The sequence below is a fragment of the Mustela nivalis genome (genome assembly GCF_964662115.1).
Source record: "Mustela nivalis genome assembly, chromosome: 9".
In the NCBI taxonomy this organism is placed as follows: domain Eukaryota; kingdom Metazoa; phylum Chordata; class Mammalia; order Carnivora; family Mustelidae; genus Mustela; species Mustela nivalis.
Genome location: NC_139028.1, coordinates 28,764,221 through 28,778,940, shown reverse-complemented (window position 1 = coordinate 28,778,940; position 14,720 = coordinate 28,764,221). Strand labels below are relative to the sequence as shown.

Here is a 14,720-nt window from a genome sequence, read left to right as displayed (position 1 = left end):
TCCTCAAAAAATTAAAAATAGAACTACCCTACAATCCAGTAATCGCAGTACTGGATATTTATCCAAAAACACGAATTCAAAGGGATACATGCACCACTATGTTTACTGCAGCATTATTTACACCAGCCAAACAATGAAAGCAGCCCAAATGTCTATCAATAATGGAACTGATGAAGAAGAAAGGGTATATACATAAAATGGAATATTACTCAATCATATAGAATCAAATCTTGCCATTTGCAACAACATGGACAGAGCTAGAGAATATAATGCTACGCAAGATAAGGCAGTAAAAGAAAGGCAAATACCGTAAGATCTCACTCACGTGAAATTTAAAAACAAAACAGGGGTGCCTGGGTGGCTCAGTGGTTTAAAGCCTCTGCCTTTGGCTCAGGTCATGATCCCAGAGTCCTGGGATCGAGCCCCGCATTGGGCTCTCTGCTTAGTGGGAAGCCTGCTTTCTCCTCTCTCTCTCTCTCTCTCTGCCTATCTGCCTACTTGTGATCTCTGTCAAATAAATAAATAAGTAAAATATTAAAAAAAAAAAAAAAGCAACGGGGGAAAAAAAGAGACAAACGAAGAAGCAGACTTCTTTTTTTTTTTTTAAGGAGGCTCCACATCCAGCGTGGAGTCCAACTCTGGGCTTGAACTCACATCCCTGAGATCAAGACCTGAGCTGAGATCAAGAGTCTGATGCTTAACCAACTGAATCAACCAGGCACACCAACAGACTCTTAACTATAGAGAAACAACTGATGGTACCCAGATGAGAGGAGGGGAGGAGGGAAGAGTAAAATTGGAAATAAGGATTAAAGAGTACACTTATCATGATGAAAAAAAAATCTACATATAAGTGGATCCATGTAGGTCAAGCCTGCATTATTCAAGGTCAACTGTAAAATGTTTTGCTTCAGCAGGTCAAATACCCATGTGTCTGAGCATTTTCTTTAGTGGTCTTACTTCCAACTTCAACTTTGTGGGAAACTAGCGTAGAAACAATGTACAGCAATGCATAGATAGGACTCAAAAAAAAAAAAAACCACCCCAAAACAACAACAAAATGACAAATTGGGAAAGGAATCGATGAAAAAGAATTAAAAATTTATAAAAAAATACTCTATGAAAAGTAAAATTCAGAGACATGGGAAAAACCAGGCATTGGTGGTTCAGTGGTAGAATTCTCGCCTGCCAGAGGCATGGGAAAAGATTACGGCAGGTATGGCTGGAACAACCCAGTGATCGCACTGGGTAAATTGGGTCTTTACAAAGCACACAGTGTGTCTGAAACACAGGGCACTGAACCCACGCACCAATGTAAACCACCCGGCATGCAGGGGACTTAGGCAATACTCTACTAGATTGTCATTGATTAGGACCTTATGAATGCAGTGTGATGATTTACACTGGAAACTCTTTTTTTTTTTTTTTAAATTTTATTTATTTATTTGACAGAGAGAGATCACAAGTAGGCAGAGAGGCAGGCAGAGAGAGAGAGGAGGAAGCAGGCTCCCCGCTGAGCGGAGAGCCCGATGCGGGACTCGATCCCAGGACCCTGAGATCATGACCTGAGCCGAAAGCAGCGGCTTAACCCACTGAGCCACCCAGGCGCCCTACACTGGAAACTCTTAAACACAAGGAAAACTTCACAAAATCAAAAAAACAGAAAATTAGAAAATGAGACCACCTAATTAAAAATGTTAAAAGGATTTACAGCTACTGAGTTTGGAAGAAATAAGGGAAGTAAACCAAACCTGCTCTTAAAGGGCAGTTTCCCTAAGGATTTCCTAAGCCCAAGACTATCCCTGCTCCTTCTAGAGACAAGAACCTCTGGCACCCCTGCCATTCTTTGCTACAGAACAAAGGCTTTTGGCTTCAACCTGGAGACCTATAAACTGGAACAGGAAAGTTTCAGCTTTTACTAAATGCTAGGTCTTAAGAGCATGTGATCCAACATCATTTCTTATTCACAGAATAAGAGATTTTTGTATGTTCAGCTGCTCTATGAAATGAACTTAGATTTTGTGTTACTTTGGAATTATCTAATTCACGACATGAGTGTAGGTGTTCATCGACTACCATCTACAGAACATTCACAGGATGGAAATTCTTAGTCCTATCATGGTATCATGTATTTTTGGCTTATGAACTTCTTTGAAATTGACTGAGGAGAAACTCCTTCCTAGAAAGCCAAGGAACTCCATCCCTCTCTCTGGACACACTAGTCTCCTTCCTGGTACTCATATAGGCCCGGTACACTCTGGTCTAGGGTCTTTTGTTTGTATTGGTCGTTCCTTCTGCCTGGTATGCTTTTTCCAAGTTTCAAGTTTTTGCTCAAATCAGACCTTCTCAATGATGCTAGCCCAAACACCCTACTTAAATGTGCCACCTCTCCACTTAATGCATTAGCTGCTCTACTTTTTAAAGATTTTATTTATTTAGAGAGAGCATGTGCATGAGCGGGGGTAAGGGCAGAGGGGGAGGGAGAGAATCCCAAGCAGACTCGGCACTGAGCACAGAGCCCAACGCAGGGCTCAATCCCATGAGCCTGCAATCATGACCCGAGCCACAAACAAGAGTCAGATGCTCAACCAACTGAGCTCCCCAGGCTCCCCTAACCATTTTATTTTTATTTTAAAGCCTATACCACTAACATGCTAATTACATTTATGACAAGCATAATAAATATACTAATTACGTTCATTATTTGTCATGTGCCTCCTGGGAAGTAAGCTTTTCAAAGGTAGGAATCTTTGTTTAGTTCACAATATATCCCAAGATCCTAGAACAGAGGGCTGTCTGGGTGGCTCAGTCTACTGAGTGCCTGCTTTTGACTCAGATCATGATCCCAGGGTCCTGGGATTGAGCCTTGCTTCTCTCTCTCCCTCTGCCTGCCACTTCCCCTGCTTGTGTGCACACTCTGTCAAATAAATAAAATCCTAAGAAAAAAGACTCCATGTATTTGGGCGCCCTTGTGGCTCAGTGGGTTAAGCCTCTGCCTTCGGCTCAGGTCATGATCTCAGGGTCCTGGGATTGAGTCCCACATCAGCCTCTCTGCTCAGCAGGGAGTCTGCTTCTCCCTCTCTCTCTCTGCCTGCCTCTCTGCCTACTTGTGATCTCTGTCAAATAAATAAATAAATCTTAAAAAAAAAAAAAAAGATCCTAGAACAGTACCTGGCACACAGTAGACGTTCAGATTTTACTGACTAAACCAACTCAAATGCAAAATGTTGCTCATGATTTGAATTACAAGAAAGAATTTCCTGTATTACAGACAACACATTTCCTACTAAAAGAAATACCCCATTAATGTTTTTAATGTAGCAAAAACCATGAATGACCATTTCTTTTTAAAATGGAACATATGGGAAAAGCCACATTCCTGTGAACATGGCGTGCACAGCAAATCCACATCCAGACTATCATTTTCCAGATATGGTAATGATCGTAACAGTCAGTGACAGTAATCTGATTCTAGCCGGCAACAGAAGGATTTCAGAATTAAGGTTTCAAGACTATCCTCTGACACTAACTGAACATTTTATATATAAATCATTTTATTTTTGTGACTCAAGTTTCTGACATCTAAGATGTAAACTGATTCTTAAGGCAAGGACTCTTTCTGGCAAATGATTCCAGGACATCCGTATTTCAAGACTAAGAAATCAGTTTCTGTATTTTATGTATTAAATCTATCTAAAGTGCTTTCTTTATGCACGACTGGAGAAGAAGAAAAGCTTATACAGAGGCAAAAGGGATTTCAAAACACAAATAGGATTGACTCACAGTTTAAAAACATTCAATGGCTTCTCACTGTGGTTAATAAAATGAAACTCCTCACATCATGGCTACAAGACCCAGCTTGATCTGACACCAGCAGTCCTCTTTCTAACACCCCACCCACCCCTCTCCCTCATTCGCCAGGCTCTAGAGCCACATAGGACACACACACTTTCCCGGCTCACGCACAGAACATGGCTTAGGGTGGTATATATTCCCAGTATTTCTGCCTTCCTCCCATCCTTGAAGCCTCAGCTTACCTGTTACCTCATGGAGTCTGCTTACCCACCCCCTTCAACCCCATTTACACTTCCGCTCCTTATCTGCATCTCTTAACACTTGCAATGACAGGCCTCTCCCATAAGAATAATTGTCCTCTTTTAGGACAAGTACAGTCTGTCTTATTTATCATCCTATCCCCAGCCCCTAACACCTTCTCTGTTAAACGGTAAGTGTTTAGACGGCGCAGTTAAATGCTCACTTGCTGACTGAAAGAGTATATGCCCACTATGAGTTAATTTGAGGTCTAAGAGATCAACAGATACTTTTAATTTTATAAGCTGTAGAAACAGAGTGAATGGATCAAGCTGAAGTGTTGCATCTTTCATGCCAAACAAAACCTGTGACTGAGCTCCACCACCCACCTGTTTAAGACTAATTTTCAGTGCTACACATAGAAATTCTCACCTGCTTCGGAAATCCTCATCTTTTGGTTTTCTCCTACCCCACTACATGAAAAGAAACTAAGATTACATAATACTTTTGGGAAAAGCCTATAGATTTGCTTTATAAAACTAAGCTATGTGCACTTAATTCTGTCCACTTTTGGGGTACCTGGGTGGTCAGTCTGTTAATAATCTGCTTTCTGGGGTGCCTGGGTGGCTCAGTAGGTTGGGCCTCTGCCTTCGGCTCAGGTCATGGTCTCAGGTTCCTGGGATGGAGCCCTGCATCTGGCTCTCTGCTCAGCAGGGAGCCTGCTTCCCACCACCAACCGTCCCCGCCTGCCTCTTTGCCTACTTGTGATCTCTCTCTCTGTTAAATACATAAATAAAATCTTAAAAAAAAAAAAAAAAAAAAGAGTCTGCTTTCCCCTTGAGTCATGATCCATGGATCCTAGGATGAGCCCCACATCTCACTGGGCACCCTGCTCAGCGGGGAGACTGCTTCTCCCTCTCCAACTCCCCCTGCTTATGTTCTCTCTCTCAAATAAATAAGTAAAATCTTATAAAAAATTTTTTGTTCACTTCTTTTTATAAATTATTTTTATTAACATATAATGTATTATTTGCCCCAGGGGTACCGGTCTGTGAATTGTCAGGTTTACACACTTCACAGCACTCACCACAGCATATACCCTGTCCACTTCTATTGTACGGTTTTCCTATGGCCTGATCATGACTACATTCTGTTTATGCTTACAGTTTAGAATGACAGGGATTGTATTAGTCTCAAACTGTTGAATTTTCACATTCAACTACCCATTAAATGCCAGGCACTATGCTAACAATATTACTATTACCACACCCCCCTCACCGCCACTAAACACTATATCGTATTTACAATGAGCCAGGCACTGTTGTCTACGCTTTACAAATGCTCACTCTTCTATGAAGTGGACACTAGTATTATCACATACCACAGATACCATAGATAATGGAACTGAGGCACACAGATGCTAAATAATTTGCTATGGGTCACACAGCTATTAACGCATTAGCTATTAACACACTAGGCTGAAGTCCACATTGTGTATGTGCTGCCGAAGCGAGCACCTGAAGTCCACATTGTGAACACACAATGGAATATGGTCTCACCAAAGATGACTAAGATCAAAACCTGAAGGGCCATGACTTTTTAAAAAAAAAAAAGATTTATTTAATTTATTTGACAGAGAACACAAGTAGGCAGAGAAGCAGGCAGAGAGAGGGAGGAAGTGGGCTTCCCGCTGAGCAGAGAGACGGATGCGGGGCTCGATCCCAGGACCCTGAGCTGAAGGCAGAGGCTTAACCCACTGAGCCACCCAGGCGCCCCAAGGGCCATGCCTTTAAAGGGAAATAGAACTGTAAACAAATATTTATAACACATTTGTGCTAGGTTTAATATACTTGCATGAGGTACAGGAAAGATCAACAACTGTGCTCAAGGGAGATCAAGAAAAGCTTTATCGGAGATAGATACCACCATGGGAAAATTCAGTGAAATAATTAGTATTCATCCTCCTTTAGGTCTTGGAAGCATCTGACATTTAACTCCATTCTCTTCTGGATATCAGATTTTCCTGAGTCTCCTCCTGTCTCTCTGGGGTAAGCTCTTCTTCCTCTGTCCCATCCCCAAATATTCAGGGTCCTCAGCAAACTGCTTTAGGCTCTCCATCCGGTCACTTCACATACTCTCCCCACCACTACCAGCTACTCCAAAGGCTTAGAATACCAACTAAATGCTAAGGTCTTCCTTATCTCAATCTCCCAGCTCAGACCTCTCCTGCGTTTGCGACCCAGGAGACACCTGGATTACGCAGCCCTTCACAACTCAAACATACTTTCAGACATACTTCAGACTTAAAGGTCAAAAAACAGTTCAACAATCTGTACCTTATCATGTGTTGTTAGGTCTCTGACTGGCAGAAATAATCTCTGGGTCACAAGGCTATGTGATTATTTCCCTCCTTCTGTTTCAAGGCCAATGCAAGTATTTATTGATTTTGAAAGAATATACTTTACGAATGCGCTTGTAAGTCAATTTCGATCATCATTAAGAGCAAGAGAATGATTGATGAAAGGCAACTCAAGGGAGAGGTTTAAGCTTGTAACCTTAGTCTACCTTGATATTCTTTCCAGGATATTTGCTTTTTCCTAATAAAAATGAACTGAAAAAAAATCTCTTTGACCCGGAAATGAACCGAGAGATGAATGCATTATTTGGTCCTGAACCAAGAATCTGAAAGCTAAAAAAAAAGGAGCTATGATCTGCTACAGGGGCCACCACAACTAGAAAGCTCAGGCAAAGTTCGAACGAACGACTTTAAAAACACTGCTTTGCTGCGCAGGTAGCATCAGTCTTAAAAAGTAGCCAGTAAAAGTACCGGAGGAAAGAAACAGGTAAGAGGAAAACAGGTTAGGAAGACCTAAAAACATACTTTGTTAAAGAGCAAAGGAGGTCAGTGCAAGAAGGAGGGAGGGGTTCACTGGTGGGAGCAGCAACAGAGGGCTGAGCAGCTAGAGCCCAAGGGACATGGACACTTTATCAGGAAAAAGAAAGCACCTCTTCTCCTTGACTAGCAAAGGAAAAGGTCCCCAGTAGGCCCCGTCGGAAATATGTCAAGTACAGTAAAGTACAAAGAGCAAATGAAAACCACCCTGTAATCCCACCTGGTGTTAATGACCACTGATATTTTGATTTCCGTGGAGAAAAGCAGTTTTCAAGAAAAACTCTTGGAAGAAGTGCAAGCCTGCTGGTTTCACACTCATCAGTTCAGAAAACTGTATTTGTTAGAGTTTGCCCCTGCTTTTACAAGGAATTTTCTGCATTACCTATAAATCTTTCTTTTCATTTTTTTCTTTCAACTTTTCTTCCTTCATCTGAGTAAGATTAATTTTTTAACAGTACTCAAATAGCCTATAGATTCATCAAAAGAGCAGTAGCAGGTGCTTCTACAGTAGAATAAAGAAAGCAGCAGTACATTTCTAGTGCCTGAGGGCAGTGAGGGCAGTGAGGGAATGAGGGTGAATGAGACTGAGGAGGGAGAGAGCAGATGGCTGGACCATCCCCAGTCCTGCTGGACATGGCTTAATGGGCTCTGTAAAACCGTGGGGTGAAGCACTAAGTTCTCATTACATACAGGGGCTTGCCATTTTGGGGCGGGGGCTGATATTCATTCTAGCAACTGACTATGGAAAGCTGCTCCAATGCAGAGACCAAAAACTGAAAAACTTTAATGGGTCCTCTTTGAAGCTACCAGTGCCATATAACAAGAATGGATGTTACAAAAGGGGATCAAAGAAAAAGAAAAGAGGGGAGGAGGGGGAAATCAGAGAAATAGAAGAAGATAATGTCCCAGAATGGAAGGACATTACTTTCCAGGATGAAAGGGTCCGCTGAGAACCAGAACGGTAGATGAGGAAAGTCCCATACTCTGGTACCTCATTAAGAAAGCCCGGAACACCAGGGATAGAATATTCTCAAAGCTTCTAGTAAGAGAGAAAAGAAAAAAACCAATGAAACAATGTCTCATAAAAAAGGATTTGATTGCTATGTCTCTAGAGCAATTACAGACACCAGACAGCACAATCATTCCTTCAAAATTCGGAGAGGAAATTACTTCCAACCTAGAATTCTATAACATTTCCAAACTACCAGACAAGTATTTCTTAGGAAATAAAGAGGCAAGCCAAGAAATGGGTCATGGGTGACAGCCCATGAGGAGAGAGAAGGACAAAGGTAGTTCCTGAATGATACCTGAATAGTTCTCCATTGGAAACATCAAGTGACACATCTGAGCTCATGGAAAATATTACTGATAAGAATGTGGCAATTATGTTGGAGCATCTGGGAAAAAATTAACAGTATGCACGTATGTGAAAAAAACAGTCAAAAGTCAACCTAAACACAAGAGAGGAACTGAGACAGATCATCAAGCTCAACAGGCTAATCACTGGGGGAGAAAAAAGCAAGACATAACATATGAAATGATTTAAAAATATGAAGATAATGCCTGAGAAAAGAGCAAAATAACGGAGTGGTTGCCTCTAAAGAATGAGATTATGAGGTGGGGAGAATGGAGGGACCGCCCCCCACCCCATTCTTCTAGTACTCTTTCTTTGAACCATGTATGTTGATTACTTTAACAAAAAACAAAATAAGAAGGGAAAAAATAGCAACATTTAAAATCTGCCATTTTTCTTTCTACATTCTTTACTAACCTAACCTTTCTTCCAGTCTATCCATAAACAAATGAACTTTTTAGCTGGAGGCCTTGTTGAGCGGGAAGGAGTGAGGGCAACAGATTCCTGAGCTTTTAACTCAACATTTTCCTGAATCAAAATTTCTAGAGGAGGGATGTGTAGATTTAAAGGTACAATGGCGGTTCTCCCCATCAAGCAAGGGAAATGCTGCCTAGTACATGGGAATCAGTAAACTCCAGTGTGGGTTTGGTTTTCTAACTCAGTTATAATAGTGCAGCTCTCCTATTAACAGTGGAGATGATTTTCGTTAACGCAACAATATCATTAGAATAAAACGCTTACAGTATATTCCAATCATTAACAACTGAAACACACACAAACAACAATCTAATTTTTAACTTACTATTGTTCAAATTTTCAAATGCAGAAAATAGATTTATTCAACTTGAGCAACTATCTGTTGCAAATACCTTCTTGAATTTCTTTTTTTTTTTTTTTTAAAGATTTTATTTATTTACTTGACAGAGAGAGATCACAAGTAGGCAGAGAGGCAGGCAGAGAGAGAGGAGGAAGCAGGCTCCCTGCTGAGCAGAGAGCCCAATGCGGGACTCGATCCCAGGACCCTGAGATCATGACCTGAGCCGAAGGCAGTGGCTTAACCCACTGAGCCACCCAGGTGCCCACCTTCTTGAATTTCTATAGAGATCCTGACATCATCTGGCTTTTATCCAACCACATGGTTGAATAGTCCCACAGTTTTATATCGTTCATGTTCTAGAACCATGGTTTTCCATCTTGACTCTTCCAATGTATAGAAAATGCTCTAATGTAATGATCTTATTTTAATTTATAACCACGAAATGCTAATAACTTGAGTACCTTCTACATGCTAGGCATCCCATATATTGATCTTGTTGATAACTGCAACAATACTATTAGGTATTACTAATTATGTGACACATATGGAAAAACGAAGGCTGAGAATAAATGCTTGTAAATGACAAAGCCTTGTGCAAACCCCAGTGTTTTCAAAGCTCATGCTCAAAATACCACGCTGCCTTACTTCTGGCAAGCACTGGAATTTGAGAAATCATCTAATTCTTCACCACACCTGCTTTTTGGGGTGACAAATTTAAGGTCCAAAACACTAAAGTGAGTCACCTAAGTGGCAGAATTAGGCTAAATTCCTTATCTCTTGATTCCTACCCTATTGAAGGCTTACTTAACAATCTATGAACCTGGTGCTATACTCGTATGCAGGACGTACCTAATATTTTTTGGGCCTTAACCATGTGCTAAGTTCTACACAAGCGCTTTAACCTGCATGAACTCACTTAATCCTTACAGGAGTCCTAAGGCAGACACTATCCACATTTCACAAGACAAAGAAGCTCAAGAGAGAGAGGTTAAGTAACCTGCACAAGGTTAAAGAGATAGCAGGTTGCAGGGCCAGGATTCTGAAACCATCTTTCTGAATCCACAGTGCAAGCTCTGAGCCAATGCGCTCTGAACATCCTTAAGGTACAGGCTGCATGTCCCTTCTGAATGCCCAGGTTTTTTCTAATTAAAAGAGCATGCATGATGTGAGGGCTTTTCTCGAATCCTGATGCAAACAAATTAACTACTTAAAAAGAGAGACCAGCTGCAAAATTTGTCCACTGACTCCTTGCTTAGTGATACTAAGAAAGGTGTGATAATGGTATTGTAGTTTTGTTAAAAGCCAGTTCTTATCTTTTACAGACACACACACTGAAGTGTTTACAGATGGTTCAACATCATCTGGGAGGTCAGGGTGGGTGCAGAACAAGAGTGGCCCTGTGCTGGTTGGTTGTAGAGGCTGGTGGATGGAAACATGGGGTTCATTATTTTCTCTACTTGTATAAATGTTTGAAATTTACAATTAAGAAAAAAATGCATGATTAAAAAAACTAGAAAAAACATGATATTAACAGTATTTGGGAAACAGAGCTATGAAAGATTTTCTCCCCCCTCCACACATTTTCTCTATTACTTTTATAATGGAAAACATAAACTATTTAAAAAAATTCTCTGTATTTTCTCTAAATAGGCAGAGCAAAACTGCCTGTAATCTAAGAACGTCAAAACATTATGACAAAAGCATTTCCCATCTCTTCGCCAGTTAACTACTTTTTAAAAACTTTTAGAAAGGTCACTTTGTAAGGGTAAGTAAGATCTTCAAATATAAACTAGCCAAAAGCATAAAAGCACTTAAGAGAGAAATAAATTAGAGGACAATTTAACAAATACAATTAAATATACAATTCCTTTCAATAGTTAGCACTAGTCAAAGACCTTGATTGTGTAGTAATGCTGACTTTCCTAAATGGTCAAAAAGGCCACAGGCTAGGGATCTCCTCAGCTTATGGTGTGGTCAGATGGGGACCGGACTTAGCATCAGCTCCCAGGCGAGCCAGCTGTCTTCTGCGCGCACCCTCCAATTTTCTACCATTTTCTACCATGATATGAAAAAGTTTGGGAAGTACTGGTCTAAGCCAGACCTGTCTTGACCATCACTCAAAAGCCAAATAAAATGCTGACATGGAAAAAGTAACTAACACCCATATTATGGGTTATAACACAATGTTTTAGAAGACCACTGCTTTCTACTATTTTTTTCTCTATCTGTACTCCCTCTCATGCCCCATATTAGGGAATCTTAAGGTCTATTCCAGCACCATTCAATGAAGTGACCTCCAAATATAAATGTTAGCTCAGTGGCATAAGGTTAAACTCTAGGTACAAGAGCAGAATCCTGATTCTCTGTGCTTATGCTAAATGTATGTATGCAAGCTAAATCTGAAGTAAGTTCCACTTATTAAGAAAGTACGTGTCAATGGAAAAATCCTCAAAGAATAGAAGGTTGGAGTTCTAAGGATCTTCTTTTAAAGACAAAAAACTGGGGCGCCTGGGTGGCTCAGTTGTTAAGCCTTTGCCTTCTGCTAAGGTCATGATCCCAGAGTTCTGGGATGGAGCCTGCATCAGGCTCCCTGCTCAGCGGGAAGCCTGCTTCGAACCTCTCCGGCTCCCCCTGCTTGTGTTCTCTCTCTCGCTGCGTGTATGTCTCTCTCTCAAATAAATAAATAAAATCTCTTTTTAAAAAAATAAAAAAGGGACAAAAAAACTGAGCCCAAGTTACTTGTTCAGGTTGACAAGCAGCTAAGCTGGGACTAGTCCCCAGATCTCCCAGCTGCCAGTAACTGCACTTTCCAAGGCACCTCCAAGGAGTTCCTGCTAATTCCCCTTTGAATCTAAAACCAAAAACCATCCAAGTACTTCTTGCTCTTCAGGGACTGAACTCTTGTTAGTCTGCAACTTGCAAATCATTATTTGAGAAGTCAGAATCTAACTTCATGCCACTAATTAATCTTAAATTTGTGATATTTAAACACAAGTTCCTTTATTAGTCACTCTTTGTTTATATTTGTGAAATTACAACGTCATCTTGTTCTTGGACGCTTCTGGAAATAGCCTCAAAAACGAATTATCAAGTACTTCTTTAAATAGTTATGTGGGGGGAACAATGATAAATCAAAATCTACGTAAAGAAGTCATGTTTGTAGAATGAAGGCAACACTAGACACCACTAAAAGAATTTTCTTCCTTGTACTGAGAAAACAGTACAGACAAGAGGAGTCCCCAAACAAAAGGAGAATGTGACACGTGTTGAAGTCGTAAAGTATGTAAGTACAGGAAAATGAACTGCCTAAAATAAAATCAATTGAATGACGAAGGGAAAAGAGGCAATATAGCATTAAAAAACAAAAGACAGACAACATATTTGCATAAATTCCTGTATATGCAGACAGCAACTCTAACCACATGCTTTAAATATTAAGATATAACTTCTGCACCCATATTGGATAAAGCTGCATTATTGATTAAAAAACAAACAAAAAAAACCTCTGAATTCTTCAAATATCTTTACAGTTTCAAAAAGAAAAACCTGAAAGTTCCTTCTCTAGAAGAAAAAATTGACCAGTGTTTTTATTCTTAGGCACTGTAGTGTGTACCTTGGGTTACCCTGAAACCCAAGAACACAAGCTCTGTGTCACCAAGCATTGACATCTGAGTTGGTTCTTCATTTGTTTCCTACTACAGAATGCCAATTCTGCAAGAATTGGCCATTAAGCACAGGTTAAGGAAGGAAGAGCCCTTACACAAAATCATAAAAGTCCTATACCTAAAACAAATTTGTAATTAATGTAATGATATAAATTTAAATATTGACTTTCACATTTCAGAGTCCTTGGAAAAGGAGGCTTCACCTTACCTGTGAATTTGCCAGGAAAAAAAAAAAGAGAGAGAGAAAGAGAGAAGTTGTGTCCCAACCTCCCTCGGGAATTCTTTGAATTTATATCCTGATCATCTGTCTTATTACAGAAACATACATACACAAACCTTCCTCCCCACTCTTTACAAATACATTTACTCCTACCTCCATTCTTCAGATCAAAAACTGACAGAGAGAAGACAATTCAAATGTTCAGACACATCTACTATACGTCTGTGAATGCACTGCATTATACTAAAGAACGAATATTTGTGGGTTTACTCTGTGCCTAAAGTGGGGATTACAAAGAAACCATGAGTGAGTCTTCAAGGTACTCAAGACTTCAGCAGCAGCAGCTGCCAACCACACATCCTGACTTGTATTCAAAATCAGTTCAAACGCAAAGAACAGTACAGTGTAGGGAGAAAGATCACGGGATAAAGCATAACCTCTTTACTGTTCCCCTAGACTGCAGCATCCCGGCTGAATCTATCCTGCATTCGACTGCCAGATTCATTTCTAGGATTGAAGGAGTTTCTCTCCTGCTCAAGAAGCTTCAAACACGCCTCATTACTTATAACATCTAGCTCAAACTCTTCTTGGACTGAAGAAGTCTTCTATAGGTTTGCTCCACTCACCTGTTCAACTTTACTCCTGCTCAATATGGCTCCCTTCTGCCAGTCCCTTTCGGAGAGGTAAGTCGCAAACCTAATTCCACTACCTACTGGAACTCCTCAAGGGGCCTTCATTCTCAGCAGTCTTAAAAAATTGTTTCCTCTAGTGTCGGTACAGATCCATTAGTTTTCTGAACATCCCTTCGGAACTCGCCATTAGGTTTCTTAACAAATGGCAGGTATGTCCCAAGATATTTTTCACATTAGCACCCCAACCAGAGGTTCATCTTTCCAGATACCCCTCGGTGAAATCAGAGGGAGTCGCTTGCAGTTTGGGCAGGGGAGTTCCAACACTGCACCTTGGAAGAGAGGGAGAGAGGGTTTGGGGTGGTTGCAAAGTAGGGAGGGGGAAACATGAAGGAAGCATAAAAGGGAGGGGAAGGTCCGTGCTCTTTACCGTATTTTCAGTCTTGTCTTTGGAAGGAGCGGGGACAGCGTAAGGAGAGAGGAGACTCCAAAAAACTCAAGGTGTTCCCTAGGTAGGAATACGGGCTGGGGGCCCCCGGATAACGGAAGGGTTCCCATCACCCCCGGGGGAGAAGGACAGGTTACAACCTGAAACAAAGAGGAGGTGAGGAGTGGAGAGCCTACAGAGATCGGGCATCTCCGAAGGACGAGCGGCAAGGAAATGAGAGGTGACACGACGCGTCCCTCAGGGGGCTGGCCGGACACCAGGGATGTGGTTGCCAAGAGGGACGAGGTAGGCGCCTAAGAAGGCTCTGGGGCGAGCGTTTATGGGGCATCGCTTCCACGGGGCGCGGGGGCGGGGAAGTGTTTTTGAGTGGGGTCTTCTCGCACAGGGAGAAAAGGATCCCGGTGCAGTGCTCTCCGAGAGCAGAAGCCCCGGAGACGCGAAAACGTTAAAGCGTTGAAGAACCGGCATTTCCTAGCCCCAGCCCGGCTTCCCTACACACTCACCGAGTCTCCTCCAAACGCCACCGCTCCAGCTGCAGCTACCGGCCGGCGCAGCCGCACTCAGCGCGCACCACCCCACGTGACTCGGCCCAGAGCCCGCCTCCTCACCCTCCACGTGATCCTCAAGACCCGCCCAAACCCTCCTGCCTCTCGCCCCTCTTC

General features: G+C 41.6%; 1 protein-coding gene across 12 annotated transcripts in view; it reads right to left on the bottom strand.

The window, feature by feature from the left end:
• The window catches only part of FAM118B (family with sequence similarity 118 member B), a 50,467-nt gene extending 35,797 nt beyond the window's left edge, over positions 1-14,670 (bottom strand). For 4 of the 12 annotated variants that reach the window (XM_082683906.1, XM_082683901.1, XM_082683900.1 and 1 more), the window contains exon 1: positions 14,562-14,665. The gene's annotated coding sequence lies outside the window, so the exon portion shown is untranslated. Of the gene's footprint in view, positions 1-13,607; positions 13,943-14,040; positions 14,194-14,561 lie in introns of those variants that run through there. The other 8 variants (XM_082683903.1, XM_082683905.1, XM_082683902.1 and 5 more) reach the window with 5 other exon arrangements.
• Positions 14,671-14,720: the final 50 nt, after the last annotated feature.